The following is a 25,563-nucleotide window of genomic DNA, read 5'->3' on the forward strand; positions in this document are numbered from 1 at the left end:
AGGGCTGCAGAGGAGGAGCTGGGCAGATCTGGGGTGCCCTCACTGGCCTCTCTGCGTGTCTGGAGGACTCTGGATTTCTGCGCCCAGACTGCTGGAGTTCCCTCAGGCTTCCAGGTGCAGTGAAGGAGAGAGGTGGGTTTGAGGCTTCCACATCAGCCTCCCCATTCCTGGCTTCATTTGGAGACCTGCTGAGCTCCCGATAGGTGGGCTGGCCCACACTACCAGCCTAGCCCAGCCTGTTTAGCTGCCGCGCCTGGCCATAGGTCTGCAGAGGAGGAGCTGGGCAGATCTGGGGTGCCCTCACTGGCCTCTCTGCGTGTCTGGAGGACTCTGGATTTCTGCGCCCAGACTGCTGGAGTTCCCTCAGGCTTCCAGGTGCAGTGAAGGAGAGAGGTGGGTTTGAGGCTTCCACATCAGCCTCCCCATTCCTGGCTTCATTTGGAGACCTGCTGAGCTCCCTATAGGTGGGCTGGCCCACACTACCAGCCTAGCCCAGCCTGTTTAGCTGCCGCGCCTGGCCACAGGGCTGCAGAGGAGGAGCTGGGCAGATCTGGGGTGCCCTCACTGGCCTCTCTGCGTGTCTGGAGGACTCTGGATTTCTGCGCCCAGACTGCTGGAGTTCCCTCAGGCTTCCAGGTGCAGTGAAGGAGAGAGGTGGGTTTGAGGCTTCCACATCAGCCTCCCCATTCCTGGCTTCATTTGGAGACCTACTGAGCTCCCGATAGGTGGGCTGGCCCACACTACCAGCCTAGCCCAGCCTGTTTAGCTGCCGCACCTGGCCATAGGTCTGCAGAGGAGGAGCTGGGCAGATCTGGGGTGCCCTCACTGGCCTCTCTGCGTGTCTGGAGGACTGTGGATATCTCTGCAACCAGGGAGGGTCCACAGGTTCCTGAAGCACTGCGGCCTGTGGTGAGTACCCTAACCCGGCTGCGATTGAAGAACTGTGGAGCTTCCAAGGGGCAGGTGGGCGCACAGTGTCCCTGAGGCCCAGCTTGTCTGGAACCGCGGAGTTCTGAGTAGGCAGAGGAGGGCCACTGGTTCTGTAGTCCTAATGGCTTGGAGTAGCGCGGCGCCAGAGTCCCAGTAGCTCCAAACATAGAAGGGGATTTTCAACAGATCCTGAGGAAGCTTTCAAATAACACTTGAAACACAGAAATATAGGAAAATGACAAAACGAAAGACCAAATTACAACCTCAAACCTCCAGCCCATCTCAAGAAACCCTAGGAGTGATGTATATAGAAGAAAATATATCCCATCCACCTCATATATCGGCCACAATAGCCACTGAAATTGACAAGCAACTCCAGGAAGCTTTAAAGAAATTCAAACTCGAAATAATCTCCCAGATAAAAGAAGAAATGATAAAAGAAATGAAAGGGATTCTAAATATATCTAAAGAAAACACAGATAAAAAATTGGAGGAACTAAACAAAAAGATAGAATCCCTAGACGAGCAATATAAGAAACAAACAGAATACATAATGCAGATGCACAGAGATATACAGGAAATAAAAACTCCACTGAAAGTTGTAAAAACCGCCTTAATGAAAGTGAAGATAGAATTTCAGACCTTGAAGACAGGATTGCAGCTAGTGAACAGAAAAGGAAAGATCTTTTGAAAATAACAAGGAACCAGGAAACAACAATTCAACAACTGCAAGACGATGCAAAGAAGAATAACATAAGAATGATAGGGATTAATGAAAGAGAGGGAGACAACATGAAGGATGTCAGGAGGATATTTAGAGAAGTAATAGCTGAAAATTTCCCAAGCATGAGATCAGAAACTGACATCAGGATCAGTGAAGCATATAGAACTCCAAACAGTCATAACCAAAATAAAACTACACCCAGACATATAATAGTCACCATCCCAGAAATCCAACACAAGAATAGATTATTAAAAGCTGTCAGAGAGAAAAGACAAATCGCTTATAAAGGAAAACCTATCAGAATCACAGCAGACTTCTCAGCACAAACGATAAAGTCAAGAAGAGCATGGAGTGAAGTATTCCAGATCCTAAAGCAAAATGATTTCCAACCAAGACTGATATATCCTGCAAAACTATCATTCAAAATAGATGGTGCAATACGATACTTCCATGACAAAGAACAGCTGAAGAACTTCATGAACACCAAACCAACCCTGCAAAAAATATTGAAAGACAGTTTAGATACACAAAGGAAAAAACCACTAAGCAAAGCAAATAATTAAACAGAACCGAAAGATAAAGATGCAACAGCAGAGAGATAACATTCCTACAATTAACCAGCATTTAACAGTAATAACCATTAATGTAAATGGTCTCAATGCACCAATCAAAAGAAACAGACTAGCAGAATGGATCAAGAAACAAAATCCAACCATATGCTGTTTACAGGAAACCCATCTAACCCAGAAAGATACTCACAGACTGAAAGTCAAAGGATGGAAAACAATTCTTCATGCAGCAGGAATCCAAAAAAAGGCAGAAGTAGCCATTCTGTTTGCAGACAACGTGAACTTTAAACCAACAATGACCATAAAGGACAAAGAAGGTCACTACATACTCGTAAGGGGAAAACTCCAAGAGGAAGAGATAACTATCTTAAATATATACGCACCAAACTCCAGAGCACCCAGTTATATAAAACAATTATTAACAGAAATGAAAACTCAAATTATCAGTAACACAATTGTAACAGGAGACCTTAATACACCACTGACACCAAGGGACAGATCAACCAGACAGAAAATGAGCAAAGAAATAACAGAACTGAATCACACCTGTGAACAAATGGGTTTGATAGACATATACAGAATGTTCCACCCAACAACATCAGAATACACATTCTTCTCAGCAGTACATGGATCATTTTCTAAAATAGACCATATATTAGCTCACAGAACATATTTAAGCAAATGCAAAAGAGTTGAAATCATCCCTTGCATATTATTGGATCATAGAGCTCTGAAATTAGAAATTAATGACAAAGGATACTGCAAAAATTCCGCAAACACATGGAAACTAAATAACACACTCTTGAGTAATCAGTGGGTCACAGAAGAAATTAAAGAAGAAATTAAACAATACCTAAAAGAAAATGAAAATGCAGATACAACTTACCGGAATCTGTGGGATGCAATGAAAGCCGTTCTGAGAGGAAAATTTATTGCACTGAGTTCCCACATCAGGAAAACAGAACAAATACAAATAAATAATTTGATGCTACACCTCAAACAGCTAGAAAAAGAAGAGCAAGTCAAGCCCAAAGCCAAAAGAAGAGAGGAAATTATAAAAATCAGAGCGGAAATCAATGCAATAGAGACTAAGAAAACAATCCAAAGAATCAACGAATCAAAGAGTTGGTTCTTTGAAAGAATAAATAAAATCGATAAGCCCCTAGCCAACCTTATTAAAAAAAGGAAAGAAAAAGCTCAAATTCATGCAATAAGAAATGAAAAAGGAGAAATCACTACAGACCCAATAGAAATACAGAGGATCATCAACACCTATTTCGAAAACCTCTACTCTCAAAAGTTTGATAACACAGAAGAAATAGACAGATTCTTAGAAGCATATGAAGTACCAAAGCTAGATCAAGAGGATATAAAACTGTTGAATAACCCAATCTCTGCTAATGAAATTGAGAATGTAATTGGGTCCTTGCCCACCAAGAAGAGCCCAGGCCCAGATGGATTCACTGCAGAATTCTACAAGAAATATAAAGAAGACCTAATGCCGACACTCCTCAAACTATTCAATGAAATTGAAAGGGAAGCAATCCTTCCTAAGTCATTCCTGGAAGCAAATATTACTCTAGTACCAAAACCTGAGAAAGACCCAACTATAAAAGAGAACTATAGACCGATCTCCCTAATGAACACAGATGCAAAAATCCTCAATAAAATATTGGCAAATAGGATCCAGCAAATCATCAAGAAGATTATACACCATGACCAGGTGGGATTCATCCCAGGAACGCAAGGATGGTTCAACATACGCAAATCAATAAATGTAATCCACCATATCAATAAAGCCAAAAATAAGAATCACATGATCATCTCTATAGATGCAGAAAAAGCCTTCGATAAGGTCCAACACTTATTCATGATAAGAACTTTACAGAAAATTGGAATAAATGGTCTTTACCTCAATATAATAAAGGCCATTTATGACAAACCAACAGCCAGCATCATACTAAATGGCCAAAAATTGAAAGCCTTTACTTTAAAATTGGGTACAAGACAAGGATGTCCTTTATCACCACTCCTATTTAATATAGTACTGGAAGTACTAGCCAGAGCAATTAGGCAAGAAAGAGAAATAAAAGGGGTAAAGATAGGAAAAGAAGAAGTTAAATTATAATTGTTTGCAGATGACATGATACTCTACATAGAAGACCCCCTAAACTCCATTGAAATACTCTTAGATACAATAAATAAATTCAGTAATGTGGCTGGATACAAAATCAATACTCAGAAATCAATAGCATTCCTATACACGAACAACAAAATTACAGAGAGGGAAATAAGAGAAACTGGACTATTCACATTAGCAAGCAAAAAAATGAAATATTTAGGAATTACTCTTACGAAAGAAGTGAAAGACTTATACAGTGAAAATTATAATACACTGAAAAAGGAAATTGAAGATGATCTCAGAAAATGGAAAGACATCCCTTGCTCATGGATAGGAAGAACAAACATTGTGAAAATGGCCATTCTCCCAAAACTGTTATACAGATTCAATGCAATCCCAATAGAAATACCATCAACATACCTTATAGATCTAGAGAAATCACTCCTAAATTTCATCTGGAACCAGAAGAGACCTAGAATCGCAAAGGCAATTCTAAGCAGCAAAGACAAAGCAGGAGGCATCACAATCCCTGACTTGAAGTTATACTACAAAGCAGCAGTAGTAAAATCAACATGGTATTGGAATCAAAACAGAGCTGAAGATTAGAAGATACAACCACAACTACGAACACACTCAACCACCTTATTTTTGATAAAGGAGCCAAGCAGGTTCACTGGAAGAACGACAGTCTCTTTAATAAATGGTGCTGGAAAAACTGGCTCTCCATTTGTCGAAAACTAAAGCTAGACCCATGTCTATCACCATGTACTAAATTAAAATGTAAATGGGTCAAAGATCTGAATATTAAAACAGAAACACTAAATCTATTGGAAGACAAAATAGGTAGAAACCTTGGAGACATAGGAGTAGGTAAAGAATTCATGAACAGGACTCAAACCGCACGGGAAATACTTCCCAGAATCAATAACTGGGACCACTTCTTATTAAAAAGTTTCTGCATGTCAAAAGAAATCTCCAGCATAGTGAAAAGAAAACCCACAAACTGGGAAAAGATTTTAGTGAACTCTCTCTCAGACAAGGGCCTCTTGTCTAAAACATACAAAGAATTAAAGAACCTCAGACCTCCGAAATTCAAAGATCCAATCCAAAAATGGGCATCTGAGATGAATATGCAATTCTCAGATGAAGAAATGCAAATGGCAAATAAATACATGAAAAAATGCTCATCATCATTGGTCATTAGAGAAATGCAAATTAAAACCACACTGAGATACCATCTCACTCCTGAAAGAATGGCCAGGATCAAGAAAACCGACAACAAATGCTGGAGAGGCTGTGGGGAAAAAGGAACTCTCCTGCACTGCTGGTGGGAGTGTAGACTGGTACAGCCTTTGTGGAGATCTGTCTGGAGATTTCTCAAAAAGTTGGGACTGGAAATCCCATTTATTCCAGCTATTCCACTTCTAGGCATATTCCCAGAAGAAATGAAAGCATCATACCACAGTGATTTATGTGCACCTATGTTTATAGCAGCACAATTTGTAATCGCCAGATCTTGGAAACAACCCAAGTGCCCATCAACTGAGGAATGGATAAAAAAGTTGTGGTATTTCTATACAATGGAGTATTATTCAGCTATAAAGAAGGACCACATTGAGATATTTATCAATAAATGGGCGCAGCTTGAGACCATACTCATAAGTGAAATAAATCAATCTCGCATGTGTGAATACCGAATAGTTTCCCTAAAGTAAGTAATGATTCAAATATATAAAAATATGTGGTAATCATGATTCCCCATTAGGTGGCCTTGAAGCCTTATAAAGTTTTCACTCATTAATTAGAAAGGCTTTATTCTGGGCTTCTTGATATGAAAATATTTGAAGCTAGAGTATATGAAGTTTTACCCAAATATTTCAAGGAAAAAGACACTATGGTAACTACTATTAAGTCAGGTTATAAGGTGGTGAAGTACTAGGTTATTGAAACAGTCATGCTGTGACCTCTATTGTTATATTGTTATGTTCTGTTTTATCTCAATCTCCCCCTTATTGTTTCAAAAAAAAATTATTTAGTCATTTCTTATGTTTGTCTTAATTAAAGAAAAAATTCAAAAAAGTTAGGATATATAAATAGTAACTCTTTTCGATTTCCTATTAACTTGTTTTGAAGTCCTGTAGTACTCCCACGATCTTGTTTTGACTGATTAGACTCTGTTCCATTCTATATGATAGTATCAAGTTTGAAGACATAGGCAACTACTTTGAAGACAATAAGATTCACTAAGATGCCCATGCTGGTTTGACTATTGTCTTCTTTGGAAGTCCTGTAATGTTTACAATGCCTAAGTTTTATTGGTCTTGTTCTCTACTGTTTTGTCCAACTTTATAATATCTAATAAGATAGACAATTCTTTTTAAGGAAACAAGGGACAACGTTGATAACCATTGTTGATAAACTTGTACTCTGTTCTACACCATGTGCTATGTCTATCCTTGGTATTGACTGACAGCTTTGTTTTGCCATATTTGACTGTATTCTTCCCCCCCCCCCAAGAAAGTAATAAGCACTAAGGAGTAATAAAATCCAAGATGTGTAAATTTTGTTGTAAAAAAGAGAGGGAAAAAAAAAAAGAAAAAGAGCTCTAACGGATATAACAGCAAGTGTGTTTGGGGGTGTTAAATAGCTGACTTTATCAATGTTTTTGGAACATTGAACACAGCTGTTTGCAGTCTCCCTGTTTGAATGTCCACCTTGTGTTCTTTGATACTGTGATTTGAGGAACTATTTTCAAGAAAATAGTGTGTAATCTACTAGCAGGTAATTTCTTACTGTTATGGTTTTTTGTTTTGTTTTGTTTTGTTTTGTTTTGTAGTTCTGTATTGCGTGTACCCTTACGCCGCTTTGGTTTGTTTTGTGTTTTTCTCTTTTTCCTCTTAAAAAAAAAAAAAGACAGCAAAACAAATTCCTAGAGAATCATGCAATGAATAAGACACATAAGACCACAATATTAGGTGATCTACTGTAGTTACTATGCTTTCTCTTGTTATTTTCAATAGATTTGTCCACATCATCGGGCTTAATATAGTTAAACATAGTTTAACTAGCTATTTTATATTTTATAAAAACCTACCTATTTTTATAAAAACACCACTTTGAAAACATTGTAGGACTTTAGAGCTAATGCCATATACCTTTTAAGTGTAACTACAATGATAGATAAATTTAAAATTTAATTTTATTTGATTTTAATAAATTTAACTGAATTATTGCACACAACTAGTGCCTGCTGTATTGAACCATGAGGTTTATGACTGAAGTAAATGTAATGTAGGTGTAGAAAAAGTATTTTCATGGAAACCATAGCCTTTCCACCTAATGTCCACAAGAAAATTAGCATATTTTCAAGACACATTTAACTGTTAGTATCCAAGAAAAACATATGTGCCTATTGTGGAGGAGGCAAGAACAAAATAGTAATATATATATATATATATATATATATATATATATCCAGATGGAATTTTCTTTTGCATTTCAGAAAGTATTTTTGAGCAGTGCTTCATAAACTCCAATATATATAGGAAACACCTAGGTGGAAGGGCTTTTTAAAAATACAGATTCTAGTTGAGTGTCTTCTGTGGGCTGTGAAATTCTATATTTATATAATGACTTTCAGGAAATAGTGATACTGCTTGACCTGTGAAATACAATTTAAGTAACAAGAACTAGGACAGAAAGTAATGCGTCTAGGAAAAACAGTTGGTCAACAAAAGGTAAGTAAATGCAGTTCAAAGAGTCATGAACCCCATAAAGCTGGCCTTATAAGACCATCCCATACTAACCCAAATTGCATTCTTTCCACAAACCAGTATGTGAGTCTGAATCGCTCACATTATATAATCAGATTTCATTTCCCTTGTGATATTCTCAGCAGCAGAAAAATTCTTTAAGTCGTACATTCTTATATCAGTGTGGCCCCAAAATCATTCTCAGCAGTAGAAGTGGAAAGGATCTTGACTTTTTTTGGAAAGGAATTGATCCTACACCCAGTGAAGGAGAAAATCTTCAAGAAGCATTTCGATGTACAGATAACCAAAACCATGATTTTGGGGAAAAGATAAACGTAGAAACTGTTGATTTGCACAGGTAATTGAAAAAGGTGAGGCTTTTTGTTCAAAGTAAATCGAACACAGTTGCACAACATTTACCACATATGTATTTTCACACATACACTGTGGGAAAAATAATCTAAACTCATCGTCTACAGGGGCAACCTAGACAAACATACTCATGCACTTGAACATACTATGCATGTCCCTATCAAGAATTTTAGAAGAAAAGGTAAGTAGTATATAACTAGCAAAAATGGCTAGAGAAACTGAAACTGTGGCAAGCACAGGGATTGGTCTAGATTCAAAAAATTTCTGACAAAATATTACCATTGAGTTCATATTTGCTTTAATTCATGTATATGACCAAGCACAAAAACTGTGAACTTTTAAAAGATGTATGCACCATTGATAGTTGTTTCTGGGCTTAAATGTGGAGATCTGCGTACACTCTGTTAGTTTTCAAGAAAGAAGGCAACCATGTTCTTCATGCATTTTATACATTGGGCGAACATTTAATAAGTTCTAAATCTTTTTCAGGCTTACAAAAGCTTTGCAAAATAATAGTTCTAAATTCTCTCATAGTCACATCTTGCATTTTACAATAAAAGATGTTTAACCAATTAATCACCATCCTTGTTATATTAAAAGATGCCTGGCTTATAGGCTGTTAAAATGTTGATGTTTCTCAAACTTGAACATACACAGAAATTGCTTTTCCATTGACCAATAGCCACAGTGTAGTGGCAAAGGTCATAATCCGTGCAGTGGTGTAAGTGTCCTTGAAAACTGTGACATTTCCCTTTTCACTCAGTCACTTAGCACATGCTTGTGTGTATCTTTGGGGATTCTTGCAATTGCTTGCAGTTTTTACAGTTTAATACCCCAAGTCAGCTCTCAAAATGAGGTCATCGATAGAATTGCTAAAAGATATTATTTAGATAGTGAACCTGCAAGTATGCAGAGAAAGATTTTCTACTTCTGCTCTGGACTAGTAGAAAAGGAATTATTTTGTGGTCGTAAAAACTCTGAATTATAGATACTAAGGTACTTGGGAAAAACTTGTAACTTTACTACTTTTCCTTATAAATATATAATTGACATTCTGCACCTTGATAGGATCTAGCTGAAGTTGTTGAATTTGCTTTATTTTATATTAATATATAGCAGTACCACATTTTTACATTGTCCATCAGAAACGTTATTAAAAAGACAAAGAAAAGCTCATCTATGCACAACACAATGTTTTTCTTTGTCAGAGCAAGTTGCATAACTTTGACCTAAATTCCTTTTCTTGACTTGATTCTCTTGCAATAAATACCACAAAGGGAAAATAACAACTAATGCACAAATGTCAGAAAAAAATTCATACTTTTATTAAATATGCAATAATAGAAACCTTAATACAGTAAATAATATAGTAATACAGATTCATTACCACAATTGGCAATATAATATAAACTAAGTTCAAAGTTGAGAAAACTTTCTTCATATATATCTGTATGTATATGTATATATATGTGTGTGTGTTCATATGTGAAGAAATGGACATATAGTACAATTTTTGATTACCTAAGAATTGTGTGTATTGATCTACTTTTTCAGGTAATTCAAAAGCTAAGCAGTGCAGCAGCTGCTTGGTGAGCACGAGACTCTGAGTTCAACTCCTGATACCAAATGATAGAAAGTAAAAAATAGAAAAGTGGAGAATGGGCCATTGATAATGTTTGAAACATAGAAAAAGCAAAAAGGAAAGATATATATGATTTTTCCAAAATATAAGTCAAAAAGTAATCATTTAAAAATATAAAATGTAGTCTCAGTGAGAAAAGAAGTAAAATGATCAGAAGAAGTTAAGTCTTCCTCTCAAAGGAATTCTTTCTACATTCTTAAAGATTATAAAATTTCAAATTACTGGTAGTGCAAATCAAATAAAATATTTATTCTATATTACAGCTTTCTAGGTTTTTTTGTTACCTTGGTTGATAGTGGTCAGTAAATGGCATGCATTATTATCCAGCCCCAAACCATATGTATTTTCCCTACATATCTAGGAAGATCATCTCATTCCAGAAAAACATTTTCCTGACTGTCAGCCTGGTACAGAATTCCACACAGGGTGAACACTGTATGAAATACATATGTAGGGGGATGAGTAAGATGTTCATTCTTACAGGACGCTCACTCCGGCTTAAGGAAAGTATTTCATTTTCAACATCTTCATATTTATCTAGTATAACGGGAATTTTAAAAGATGCCAAAGCTTGTTATGTGGCACATACCTGTAATCCTAGCACTCTGAGAGGTTCTGGCAAGAGGATTGTAAGTTTATTCCCTGCCTAGGCAATTTAGTGTCTGAGCAAGATTCTGCCTCAAAATAAAAATATAAAACTTTTAACAGGGCTGGGTATATAGCTCAGAAGGCCGTGGATTGAATCTCCCAATATAGAAATAAATAAATATAGATTTTTAAAACCAACAATGCTTCTATTTTAAAATTTAAATTACTATCACAAACACTTTTTCACACATTTTTTATTTATTGGCATAATTTTCATTAAGTATGGCTGGTGAAGGAATAATAAGGTTAACTGACCATTGGTCTTTGTGTAGGACACATATGTGTTTAGCGCTCTGAATTAACAGAGAAGAAAGATGTAATTTAGTTGAATGAATAAAACATCAGTATTTTATTTCTGCTATAATAGGCCAATTAGGATTATAATTGAAGAGTACCCAGCATAATGATGAGAATTAAGGACCTGTTAGCAGTTTCAGTCAATTTTCCTCTTTTCTTGTGATTAACATTTATGTATTAATAGAAAAAAAATCCTTCAGACAGATAGTAAATATTCAAAGTCATTTTAGTTTATTTTTGTTTTAAAAAATAAAAGCAAGAGAAATAAAACAGAATAAAGCCAATCAAAACAAAACAGTGTAAGTGACACATGACTTCAAGGCAAGACAATAGGAAATCAACAATGGCTACCATAATGCCTCTTGTTGCCTTCTAAATAGCTGCCCATACCTTCAGGCAGGGTAAAAATCAAACAAAACAGAAGAGAATAGAATCAATAAAAACAAAATAATGAAATCAATAAAGAACTTCAAAATAAGATAACAATAAATCCAAAATGGCTACCATAATATATCTTGCTATCTTTGAAATAGCTGCCCATGCCACTGGGTATGATAAGATCAAACAACACAAAACAGAATAAAACACAACCGAATAAAACAATGAAAATGATACAGGACTTCAAAACAAGATAACAGGGAATTAACAATGGCTACCATCTTCAGAAGGAGATCCCCTGTAGGTGCTACATTGTGCTTTGTGACCCTCTGAACAGATGATCTGACTACCTGCTTTAGACCTGCCAAGTCAGTGAAACACTAAACATTACAGACATGAGACTATGTTTTACCTCAGTAGCTATTATAGAGCTGGAAGGGGCTGGCATCTGGATCTCCCCGCAGCAGCCTGTGCTTGGAGCTGACTTGCATAGGGCTTGTTTCTTGCTGACTTCTTGTTCTCCTCCCCGCAAAGTGCATCAATGATGCTGCCTCACAGGAAAAGGCTGGCATCAGGTTCTCCCTGCAGTGACCCATCAAAATCATTTTAAATGACATTTTCTTCTTAGCAAATTTGGCCATTTATACCAAGTAGATAAGTGAAACCCAGTTCTACATTTAAGCACTTTTATGTCTTTTTAACTGAGGCTAACACTGCACTCTAGGTAATTTCAAAAGCAAGAGTATAAGAATATTTGAAATTCATCATTCACCTTGGTACTTACTTTGTATTACATTATGACTAATATATAACAGTTGCAAAATATAATTTATAACTACAGAGAAAACACCTCCTTTTTTCATTTTCGGTTATCATCTAATTTTAATTTAGCAATGTGTAAACACTTTATAAATGCAAATTGAATTTTCCATTTTTTAATGCATATTCCACATGTGACTTCAGAGGTCTCTCCCATTAGGAAACACAGTCTACTGTCCTACCCTCTAGAATGTGGATTGGTCTCAGGAGATTCTTTGACATTTAGGCTTTGGTTGAAGTAACACTTTACTTTTTCCAAGCCTAGGACTCAAAGAAGTCTTTTGAACCTTTGTTTTTTTGGATCATGCCACAGTAACAGAACAAATTTAATCTAGCTTTTTGGAGGATATAGGGTAGTATATGTCTTTGGCAAATTGTGTGCCAAATGGCCTCCAGATATCTGCAAGCTGATCACAAATGCCTGAGAAAGCCTGATAGAAAGAAGTGCCCAGATCCCTAACTGGATAGTCTGTAGAATTGTGAGATAAATAAGTGATTCTTTTAAGCCACTAAATATTGGAGTGGCTTATTATGCAGCAAATATTAACCAATGCACATAAATATTGTAGGGAGGATATATACAACTTTCAAAATGGATCAAACAAATAGATGTCATGGCAATCCGCAAAACTCCCACCAACACTGATTTTATCTTTATTTCTAAGACAAAGCAAACACTAGAAATTAGATATTTAAAAATGAGAAATAAAGGAGAAAATGAAGATTTAGAGTTTGTAATTATTATTGTTTTTTGTTTTTTTATTACTTGCTAGTAGATAAGGATAATCTTCCATATCATGTATTTTATAATATATATTAGTGCATAATCTGTTTCTTCATGTTTATCATAGAAAGCCTATACTATAGTATTTTTCTTTCTTTCATTTGTCTCTTTATAAGGAACCTTTATAGTCTTCGTTATGCTAGAAACTGACCAATCTTGAGTCTAAGATTTGAGAAAAATAATTTAGTTTGGAGATTAGGGATGTATTAGTAAAAAGTAAGAAAATCAGATGGTAAGGTGAAGTCAATAAAAAAGAGCGGATTATCAAATAATCTGCCGGATGAATGAAGTACATTTCTATGGAAGACACGTCTAAGGGGTATCACAGTTACCAAGCAAGAAATGTGGGACAATTATGCACTGATTCCCTTTAGTCACTGAATGAAGATTGTTGTATGGGGTCCATTGCTTCTGGTCTGCTGCAAACCAAGGCCCAGAGAACAAGAGAATAGAAATTTAGGACTTGGCAGCTGACAAATGTGAATGAGATGTTAAGGTGGGAATGCTGTAGGTGGGATATCAAGTATGTCTCCATTAACTATCACTTCACAGAATCACTTCAGTGTTTGATTCAATGTATTCCAGCTATAAAATAAATTGATCAAACACTTTTTATTCCATCAGACTCCTGAAATCTTTTCTTATCCTTTCAAAAATAATATAGAATCAGCATGTTTAATGCAAGTAAGTCTATATCTATCATTGATCCTAGATTTCCTATAGTGTTCTCATTGTAAAGAAATTGCTACTAACTCATGGCCTGTACATATTAAAATGGCCGGTATATCTGTATTCTGTTATATTTTGTTCCAAAATCTTGCCTCACATTACTGTCATTTTTCACATTAAATCTAAAATACAGCTATGAGAATCTCAGTTTAGGCCGTCATCCCTTAGACTCTTTCACATAAAGTAATATATCTTTTTTCCCCTTGTTTTTCTTCTATTTACTCTACATGAGCCTCCCATACAATTTCCATGGCCTTTAACAAACTATTTTCTCACCTGATTTAATTGATTTGATGGTTCCTATTTTCCTGAAATCAATGAATGCCCTGTTATTTGCTAAGAAATTAGTTTATAGTACAATAAACTCTTTGGATCACAAATTATGAGCATGTTGACAGCGAAGAGCCTACATTCCCAGCTAGAGAATGGGGATTATTCAAGGAAATGTAAGAAAGAAGAGCTATGTAGAGGGACATGTAATAATACTGGCTTTCGAGATGGTCACTATAACTGAAGCCGTTATGGACCATTTCTTTCTTTTCCTAAAGCTGTGGCATTAATTTAGATCACAATGTATGTCAGATCCATCGTTTTGGCCTTTAGATTCAACATATCCTATCAAAAGAAATTTAGATTTACACATTTATTTTGTTGTTTTCTAAATCTTTTTGTATATTTTTCTTAGTAAGAGAACTTTGAACAGTGCATATATACTGTACGTCTTCCCAAGCACTGCTCTGTATAATTCTGTATTCTCATCTTTTGAAACCACTTTAGTATCAGAAGGCAAAATGTACGTTCTTAGCAAAATATGCCCCACTGTATAAAGCATCCATTCCCCACATAATTATGTAGCCTGCTTCTTCTGTTGAGATATGGCATTCTACAAATCTCCATGAATGACCTCTTACCTTTTGTTATCAATGTTAATCACCATTTTTGTGTCAAAGCCTTTCTTCATGTGAGCATATCCAGGAAGCAACTTTTTTGTGCTTCCTCTGTGTCATTTTCTATTTATATTTTAATAATTTGTTTATTAAATAGTATTAATTCATTTGGATGTTAATCTTCCAATCAGACTTTAAAGTTCCTAAGACTCAAACTTGAGCCATATTGTCTTTTAATACACAGAGCCAGTCACTCTCAGGTATAAAGTAAAAATGTAATGGAGTTCATTGCTGAATTAATGTTTTATTCTATTCTTGTCTGTAATCCCTGATGACTCTGGTTGTCTATGCTGCAAAATTCGTGTAGATATCTCAAATTTAAAATTTCTATTTTCCTTAGTAAAAAAATACTAAAATTTACCAGAATGTCCTTGACTCCTTTCAAATCAAAGAAAATATTGCCACCTTATTTATTTTTTATAAAAAAATCTTAATTTCCACAATGAACATGATTCATAATTAGGTGCATATCTAAAAATAATTGATATAATATCCAGTCATTTTTCTTATGAGTTACCATTAGATAGCAATTATATCTCCTTAGTACTTTGTACTCTGTCTTTTTAGTAATTCTAGATGAAAGAAATGAGGAATGACATATTCAAGGAGGTGTTTAATAATATAATTATCAACACCAACATAATCTTAGTTGTCTTCTTTTATTGAACATTGATTCATTGTACTGTTGCTGTGACTATTTGTGGGTAAGATCATTCGGATGTAATAACAGAAATATCAACTGGTAGTCAAGATAATAATTCTCCAGTCCAGAACTTGCCCTTTATTGGACATCATGAAGATTGTTACTTAGTTTCTTAGGCCTTCTTTTTTCTTGCAAATAAAGTGAAACATCTTGTGAAAATATCTAGGACATCCATTCTAGCTCTAAACTGTATGTGATCTGCTATGGTTTGTGTCTAGATGCTCCCCTCACCAAAGACTCATGTGTTCATAGGACTTTTTCTGAGGTGGCTGAATCTAGAGTGTATGATGCTGGGTTTAAAATCCTTTGACTAGAAAATCAGCCCACTGATTAGGGTGGCATAGTTCTGGTTGACATTAAGAGTGTGAGTGCTACTCCTGCCCTAGGGAAGGGAGCCTGCGCACAATACATTGGACAGGAAGACTCTTGTCTCTCTTTCTTGTGGCTTTTTCTGTATTCTGCTACCATGAGCAGTTTCTCCTCAGCCATAAACCGAAACCTCTACAAACGGTGAGCTAAATAAACCTTTCCTAATTTAACTTTGGGTATCAAGTGTTTTGTTTCAGCAATGAGAGAAGAGAAACAAAGACATCACCGTCGGGCACAGTGCATATTCTTTTGTTTTTGTTTTCTTTTCTGATGATATGACTAGGCCCATACGCTTTACATATAAGTTATGGTACATGAATGAATTTAAGGAATAATGATCTGAATTCCTATATTGTGCAGAATATGAAAATGAAAAATATTGATTTTAGATGCTTAAATGAGAAAGAAACATACCTATATATTTAACATACCTAGGTGTTACGTCAAAGAAAGACAATGATGGTTTTTAATTGGGGTTGGATTTATTTATGTTGTGGTCATAGAGGTTTCCTGGATAACTGTTTTAGTCACTGATATTAAATGAATCCATATAAAAACTGAGGGTATTGTCTAGATTTTTTAAAGTAATGGTAGATAAAATCTGTCAAAAAATGAAGCAACAAAAAGCTGTCTCTCAGATATGAGTATGAAAACAAACTACATAATACTGAATACTTTTTTTAAAAAAATAAGAAACAAATACTATACAAGAAATATATTAAATTGCATGAGCACTATAAGGTCTACGATTGTGAGTCCTTATAATTCTTCAATCAGTATTCTGTAAACAGTGGAATGTTTTGTAAAGAAAGATAAAGTTAAGTGTAACAAAAGAGATCTCAACATTTATTTTCATTTCAAACATTAAAATATGGGAGATATTTTAAAATATCAATTTCTTCTAGTTAGCCACTTCAAACTTAATGAAGTGGAAAATCAGGTAAATTACATTTCAGATCTTAGTAAAATTATACAGAAATTTAAAAGTACTCTGGGTAGATTGTATTTAACATAAAAAGGAATTCAAAGACCATTCTAAAGTTGAAGGATCATGTGGTATATTGTCGTGATAAAAATAAATATATGATACAGAAATTGTTGCTGAGTTTGGGCTTGTTACTCTGCAACTGCTTATTAGTGAATCAATGTGTTTCCAGCTGTACATATCTGAGATTCTAATAAATTACATTTTTTTAAAAAATCAGATGGGAATTCATTGCAATGAATCTTTCCTTTATCACAATTCTAAATGTTATTGCAAAAATTAATTTAACCTTTCAAACTATCTTTGACCTCCATATTATCTACTTGGTAAAGTACCAAGTACATTCTTATTTTATATTCTTATTTGAAAAACACAATTCAAAGTGTTTTTACTGACTCATTCTGTCATGATCTCACCCTATCCTAGGCAAATGGTAAGTTATTTTCTATAACAAATGTCAATGAAATATTCCCTAAGTAAATGTCTTTCTAATGTGTCAAAGTCAATATGTTCTTTTCGCATGGTATCATCAGTCTAATTAACTGTAACTCCTGTAAAAACATAAAAACTTGTCTGAGAAAAAGTGAAAGTTAAAACTATAACAATAAAGCGAAGCATTAAAGTTACTCAGCTTTGTTACCATTATTTCATCTGACTTGCTACTTGTTTGCCCTGTTCCTTCCCCAGCCCAGTATGGCTAGTTAAACAGAATATTGAAAAATTATGAAGTTGCTTCTCTTCAAAATCCAAAATTCCAGTGACAGTCTTGGTGGCACATACCATAATCCCATCACTAAAGAAGCTAAAGCAGGAGGATTGCTTTAAGCTTAAGGCCAACCTGTGCTATATAGTGAGTTGTAGGTCACTGAGACCATGTCTCAACAAAACAAAACCAAACAAAATAAAAACCACAACAAAAAACAAAGAAACAACCCTTAACTCTAAGTTTCCCTCTCAAAATGCTTCATAAAACAATTCTTTTATAAAACAAACTTTATTGATATAATTCATGTCCAAAGCCTCCGTCCATTTGAATAATATGCTTGAATTTACATTTGGCAGGTGTGAACCAATGAAACTATCACTACAGTCAAGATAACTATGACTTTCCTTGTCAACTCTAGTCATGCTTTTAGTTGAATATAAAAATATATTCCTGTCTTAGGAACTTACTTATTCTCTCCTGATTTATATACCTTTCCCCAGATATCATTGCATTTTATTCTTCTTTCCTTCAGGGTGCTACAAAACAAAAAAAAACAAAACCCCAAAACAGTCTTGTGTCCTCTGCCTGACACATATTCCTTCCCTTACATTTCATTGTCTTTCTTCATTGTATTTATCACAGGCTGACATTTTATGTATTTTAAAAACCTATTCTTTCTTCCTCCTACTTCATTATAAGCATCTTCCTGATATAGACAGTGTTAGGTAGAAATATTATAGGTGGTCAGATAGGGCTGCGATCTTAAAGGAGCCAGTGCAGAAGACTAGATGCATTGCAACTGTGGGGGAGACACAGACACATCATCTAGAACCAGACCTCAAGATAGAAGATAAAAGGAATGCACCCACATGCTTCCCCTAAGGATAAATAACACTGATGGATATTCTAAATAAGTATCCAGCACCTTGGGAAAGCCAGAAAAAGTCACAGACCCACGCACTCCAGAAAAGCCTTGTTCGGTATTCATGCCTGCTTGCTACATGACTTGCTTTCCCATTTGATCCTCATTTAATCAATATTACCTGAGCAATTATGCTCTTAATCTTATTGATTGACCATAGGTTTGTCCCATCTCATGCCCATCTTGTGATTTCCCATTTTTCCTCAACTTGGACCCTCCTTACTTCATGGTATTGCTATATAAAAATCCCTAGAAAAGACAGGGTCCTGGGCAATTCAGAGGGGACCCCTTCTGTCTCTGTCTCAGATGAAAATTTTCCCTGCCCAATAAATATAGTCTGCTAACCTTGATTGTTCCTACAACTCATTCTTTGATTTTAGAGAACACAAAATCGTACCAAACATCTAGCTGGTTAGGGATTTCTTTTATTATCACTCTGGGAAGGAATTTTAAAAGTTTAGTTACTACTGTGGCTTTCTAATCTTCAAAATTGCTGAGTGGTGCATAATAAAAATTCAGTAAATGTTTCTTGACAGATGGAATGAGGTTTGATTATTCAAAATAATAATAAATATATCAATAGACATTAGCTCTACTGATCTTTTGCTCTCTAATAAATGATTTATCAATGAAACTGTCACCAGGCTGGGTCTGAGAGATTTCTGAAGCTGAAATAAAGCTTTTAAAGCATTCTTTTGTAGCAGGTTCCCTGACTCCCATGGTGGAAAAAGAATTTTCAGGACACTTTAGTAAAAGGAACAGATTTAGGATATATTTAAGAGAGAAGTGCAGGCACTTGGAGAACTGAGACACATCGCAGTTTAGAACTGGGGTCATTCATACTCCTCTTGAAAGAATGGAAAGCTTGTGAGGAGGTGACCCACCCCCTCTGGACAGGTACTAGCCCATACTACAGGTGTAGAAGAGGTTTTTAATAGGCAATTCTTTGGGTTCATGTAATCTGCTTTCTATCTTAGGATCAGGTTCCTGTTCCTTACGTTGTCACTTGAACCAATGTTATAGAGTTTCATTTTTCCTGAGGAATTTTGAGTGTGATGCATCTGGAGGGAAAGGAGAATTTGACCAAGAGAATGCTAATGTGGATGGTGTTGAGTAACTTTTGTTGGTTTCTGGAAGCTGCAGTCTTCTCAATAGTACAATTTTTAGTTAGGATTTTTTTGTTTCCTTCCTACCTGTCTTTCATTTCTTATATTCTATCTCAAAATTAGTACAGTTAATAAGTCTAGATTACATATCATAAATGTTTGTTGTGACTTGCCCAGAACAAATGTATATATTCTTTTGTTCCTAAGCATCAATTTTGATTATCACTATATCGTACACATTTCTGAGGAAGCAGCATAGTATGACAGGAGCTGGCAACGGAGAATCTGGATTTGTGGTCTTGATTTTAGCTCCTAAACTTATAAATGTGCAATTAGACAAGTCAACTGTCTTCTCTGTGTCTTAACCAATTCAAGTCTATAGAAATAATGACTTTGTGATTTACCTCATAGCATTGTTGTGGAATACAAGTAAGTGAATGCACATGAATATGGTAAACTTTTCTTGTATTTACATGTATAAGGGAAAACCTAAATCAAAAACACGGAAACCAGCTTTCTTCTCTTCTCATTTTCTTAAAGCATTTACTATAGAAAACTTGTCATTGTAAGTTTTTTCTCTGCCTCTTTGAAATGTACATACATCTTTTCAAATGCTAAGTAAGACCCTTCCAGCTTTAAATCTAAGAATGTTTCATCAAGGATCTGTGAGCCATTTCTTTGAAAGGTAGTCATTAAAGAATCTAGTGCCCTATTTTCCAGTTTCCATCAGAGGATAGGAGTCTAAATGTGGCTGTATCTGGTTCCCAGTGGGAAGCTTAAATGATATTACAAAGATACAAGAAATTTCTGTCGATAGAGACAGTTAGAAAATGCAAATGATCACTTCAATTACCAGGTAAATTTAGGATGATTATGTGTGGCAAAGGCTGTTATCAAGTCTTATTTGAGGGCAATTTATCATTTTTCTTAAGGATAGTGGATAGCATTTATTTGGCTCTATAAGAGAGTAAGTTTAGATCTGCTTTATTCGCAGTTTTCACAGATTGCCTTTGACTTGCATCACATTCCAATTTAATGTCTATTTAACGTAAAACTTTTTTTCCCTTCTAACTTTGTGAAGATTTCCAAATTGGTAGTTAATTTTTATTTTAGTCATATTTTCCCAAAAGGTAAATGAAAAGTTATATTAAAAACAAAATGAGGAATTTATGTTTTCTACTTGGAAGACAGAGTTGAAAGAACATCATTTCATCCTTTCGAGAAGAACAAAGTTGCATTGTACAAATTTACCACTTTTCTCATATCTGTAAGTGAGCTTCAGTCCCAGCGCCAAACCACCTAGGCCAAAATCTACAAAAGAATGTAAGAGGAGTTGTTATCAGAGTGGTGAATAACAAGTAGAAGCTGTTAGAAGAGTGCTGAGCCCCACCTCACTCTTGGGACCTAACATTTCCATCAGTTTCATGGTCACCAACGACAAATCTGTGAATGCACACACACTGATTGAAAGGAGACCTGAAAGGACAAAACATACTGTCAAGAAAATGAGAAGAGAAGCCACAGACAGAACAAGCCCATTTGTCAATCATATATCTGGCCAAATATTTCTTTCTAGAATGCATAAATAACTTTAAAACTCATCAGTGAGGAATACAGAATGCAGAAAAATTATGAACAAAAGTTTGAACATACATTTATTCAAAAAAGATGTTAGCCAATAAGTAGATGAACATCTATAATCCTTAGGTAGTTTCAAATTAAAATGATAACTAAATAATAGCATATATTTATGAGAAAGGCTAAAAAATGTTGCTGGCAAAGATGTAGAGTAGTCAGGCATTGTGGTGTATTCCTGTGTTCTCAGTACATGGGAAACTGAGGCAAGAGGGTCGTCATGAGTTTGAGGCCAGCCTGAGTTACATAAGAGTTTAAGGCTAGCCTGAACTGCATAGCAAGACCCTGTCTAAAACAAAACAAAACAAAACAAAACAAAACAAAACAAAACAAAAACAAAAACAAAAACAAAACTACAGAATAATTGGGACATGGTATAGTCACTTTGGAAAGCACAAACAGTTTGCTGGTACCTTAAGAAGGTAAACGTACATATGTCACGTGACCCAGAAATCCCACTTCTGCACAAAGGAGAGAGAAAAGTAGTATTCACATAGAAAACTATACACAGATGTATAGAGTAGCTTTGCTTATAAACAGTAGACACTAAAAATAATCCAAATGTCCTTCATCTGGTGAATGTAAAATCAAGCTGTAATGTTTACATGGTGAAACACTATTTAGCTTTAGGGCCTTTATTCGTTACCTTTTAAACCCTTTGTTTTTTTAGACAAGGTGTCACTAAATTGCTGTTTTCCCATGTTGGGCTCAAAATTGTGATCCACCTTCTTCAAACTCCCATAGTGCTCGGATTATAGCCATGCATGGGATTATAACCTTCTGAGAATGAACAGTACCGGGATGAACCCACCTACTCTTGACACTCACAAAAACTTAGTTAAATCTCAAACGTGTTTTGTCAAATGAAGGAAACTATAACAAAAGGTTTCTAAATAAATTATTCCATTTATGCCTTTCTGGTAATGGAAAGCTACAAAATGGGCAATATTTCAATAGTTGCAGTGTTCAATGTAAGGGAAAGAGATAATTACAAAGGAAAAGTAAGAAGAACATTTTTAAATTAATAGAACTATATTGTGTCATGCTTTTGGTTGTACATGACAACTTGTACTCTTCTGAAAGGTCATAAGTTGTACAACACAGTGATTTTTACAGAATATAACCTAAAAAGTATTTTAAAAAGAATAAAATATAATGTTATAATTTGTCATCTGTTTCTAATGAATCTGAACTATGGCACATAGTATCATATCACAGTTTCAGATCTATTAAGCATAACTTATTTTTGTATCAAAAATGCATCAAACATAAGCCTTAATATTTTACAGTTCAGAACAAAATGTGAAAATAACAGAATATATTCATAACTAAATTATTAAGTGTATCTCGTTACAGGGAGGTAGGATCATATTAGAAATACCAGGTTTACCTCCAGTCTCCTTAAACTAAGAATTTAATAAGAAAGATTAAAATGTCACCCAGAAGGCACAGATATATTTCAGGGCTGTGGGTATGAAATATAAAGACATATTAGTCAGAGTTGTCTGGGAGAGTTAAAGAAATAAATTATAAGGCCACAGTATAGTACAGATATTTTAAATAGAAAGGAATAGATTGACTCCAGCAAGCTGTTTGAGTCTCTATATTAACTAGTTAAAAAATGAGAGGTTAATCAGTGAAATTTAAATAGGGGATTATTCTATAAGCAATTCAAGTAAAGTTTTTTTTATATAATAGAACTTGAACTATAGAATTAACTACCAAGATGTATATCCCTTTACAACAGCACAATCCAAAATGAAGTACTTAGAAATCAGTCTAACAAAAGAAATAAAAGATCTATACATTGAAATCTACAGTACACTGAAAAAGGAGATTGAGGAAGATACCAGGAAATGGAAAGATATTCCTTGGTCATGGATAGGAAGAACTAACATAGTGAAAATGGCCTGACTCCCGTAACTGTTAAAGCAATCCCAATCAAAATACCATTTGCATACCTCACAGCACTAGAGAAAACATTCCTAAAATTCATTAGGAACTGGTAGAGACCTAAAATAGCAAAAGCAATTTTGGGCAACAAAGTCAAGTTAGGAGGTATCACACTCCCTGACCTGAAATTACACTACAAAGCTATTGTGATAAAATCATCCCGGTATTGACAAAAAACAGACCTAAGGATCAGTGAAACAGAACCGAGAATGCAGACACAACTGCAAACACACTTAATCACCTTATGTTTGACCAAGGAGCCAAACATATTCACTGGAAGAAAGATAGTTTCAATGCGCTGGAAAAACTGGCTTTTCATATGCTGAAGACTAAAACCAGAGTCATGCCTATTACCATGTGCTAAGCTAAAGTCAAAATGGATCAAAGATCTAAACAATAAAACAGAAGCACTAAATATACTGGAAGAGAAAAAAGTAGAAATTTGAAGACATAAGTGTAGGCAGACTTCATAAACAAAACCCAGACCCCACGGGAAATACTACAAAGAATTATCAAACAGGATCTCATCTTATTATAAAAAAAATTCACAACAAAAGAAATCACCAACAAAGTGCAAAGACAATCTACATAGTGCGAAAATTTATAGCCAGTTGTCCCTCCAAAAAGGGACTCATATATAGAACATATAAAGAATTGAAAAAAAATCAAGCCATCCCCCAAATTCAAAGACTCAATTGAAAAATGGGCATCTGAGATGAATATATATTTTTTCAGATTAAGAAACACAAATGACAAATAAATATATGAAAAATGTTCAAAGTCATTTGTCACTTGAGAGATGCAAATTAAAGCAACACCGAGATTGCATCTCATTCCAGAAAGAGTGGCTACCATCAAGAAAACCAGTAAAAAATTCTGGTGGGGCTGTGGGAAAAAAAAAAGAAATCTTCTCTACTGTTAGTAGGAGTGTGGAGATTTCTTTAAACAACTAGGATTAGAGGTCCTATTAGACTCAGTTATTTCTCTTCTGGATATCTTCCCAGAAGAGTTAAAAGCATCATACCACAGAGATATATGTGTTCCATGTTTATAGCAGCACAATTTGTAGTAGTTAATTGTTGGAAACAATCCAAATACCCAGCAACTGAGGAACGGATAAAAATGCTATGTTTTTAAAAATATGTATATTAGAGTACTACTCAGCCATAAAAAAATAAGCTTGAGACTTTAATAGGTAAATGGATGCAACTTAAGATCATACTTGTATGTGAAATAAATCAGATTCACTTGTGTAAAAATCATAAAGTTTCACTAGCGTGAGTATCTAAAAGAATAAAAAAGATCCAAAATGTACAGTAGATACTGTAAATAGGGAAAAAACCGTTCAAAGGAAAAGGCAAACTGATGGGAGAAAGAGGAAAGGGGAAATATATATATACACACACACACAAGACAGTTGTACAGCTGGTTTCTTTTGGTTCATTGAGGGGAAGTTTTGTGCTACTATCTTTCTGGACAATGTTTCATGCCTATAGCTTGTATTCTTAACAACCACTGTAAATATAGCAATATGCAATGTGTTGATTATTGTTACTCTCCCACTAGCCTGTTTTGAAACTCTGTTTTACTGTTATTTCTTTCTTTATTTTGTTTAAGATTAAATAAAGGATTTGTGTATGAGACTAAAAGAACTAGATAAATATGCATTTATTAGAGTATAGATTTAAAAAGGGGAATTTTTTGATCAATGATACAATAATTCAGTCATTTGAAATAGGGCATCGGAAATTAGAATTCAGTTTACAGCACCTTTCAGACTGACAGAGACTGTAGAGAAGATATGTAGACAAAGGATGGGTTTATTCCACACACAACAAAGGTTTGTAAAAGATTCAGTTCTTTGATTCATGTAAACATCTTAGTTCAAAGTGACAAAGAGGACAGATGAATTCTCCCTTCAAATGTAAAATTTAAGCAAGTGTTTTGCTTCTGACAATTCACTTTTGAATTGCATTTTTTAATGAAGAAAAAATCAACATACTTAAATTAAAATTCACTAATTTCACTCAAATTATTCCCCCACATAAATCAAAGAGCTATTTTGATGAGGCTATTGTGCTTTTCTAATTTGTCATACATTTTCATAAATTTTGTCTCCTTAATCTAAGTGTTGAAGATCTCGTAAGACAACTCCATTTGTCTGTTTTTTTCTGATGTTATAAAACTTACTTATTAAAGTCCTTTCAAACATTACCCTGGAATTTCAATTAGTACAAAAGCCAAGAGGCCATTTTCAAAAAAAAAAAAAAAAAAAAAAAAATCTGCTCTTTCAGTTTGTGGGAGCATATGCATTAAAATATATTAAATAATACAAAAAGAATTTCTATGCCTGGGGATTTAGCTCAGAGGCATAAGCCCCTGCCTTCCAAGTGTGTAGTTATGAGTTCAATCCCCAGTACCAAAAAAAAAAAAAAAAAAAAAAGGGAAAGAATTTCTAATAGAATGAAGTG

Source organism: Cavia porcellus, unplaced genomic scaffold (assembly GCF_034190915.1).
Source record: "Cavia porcellus strain 051 isolate PalLab524CR breed Dunkin Hartley unplaced genomic scaffold, mCavPor4.1 scaffold_33, whole genome shotgun sequence".
Lineage (NCBI taxonomy): Eukaryota > Metazoa > Chordata > Mammalia > Rodentia > Caviidae > Cavia > Cavia porcellus.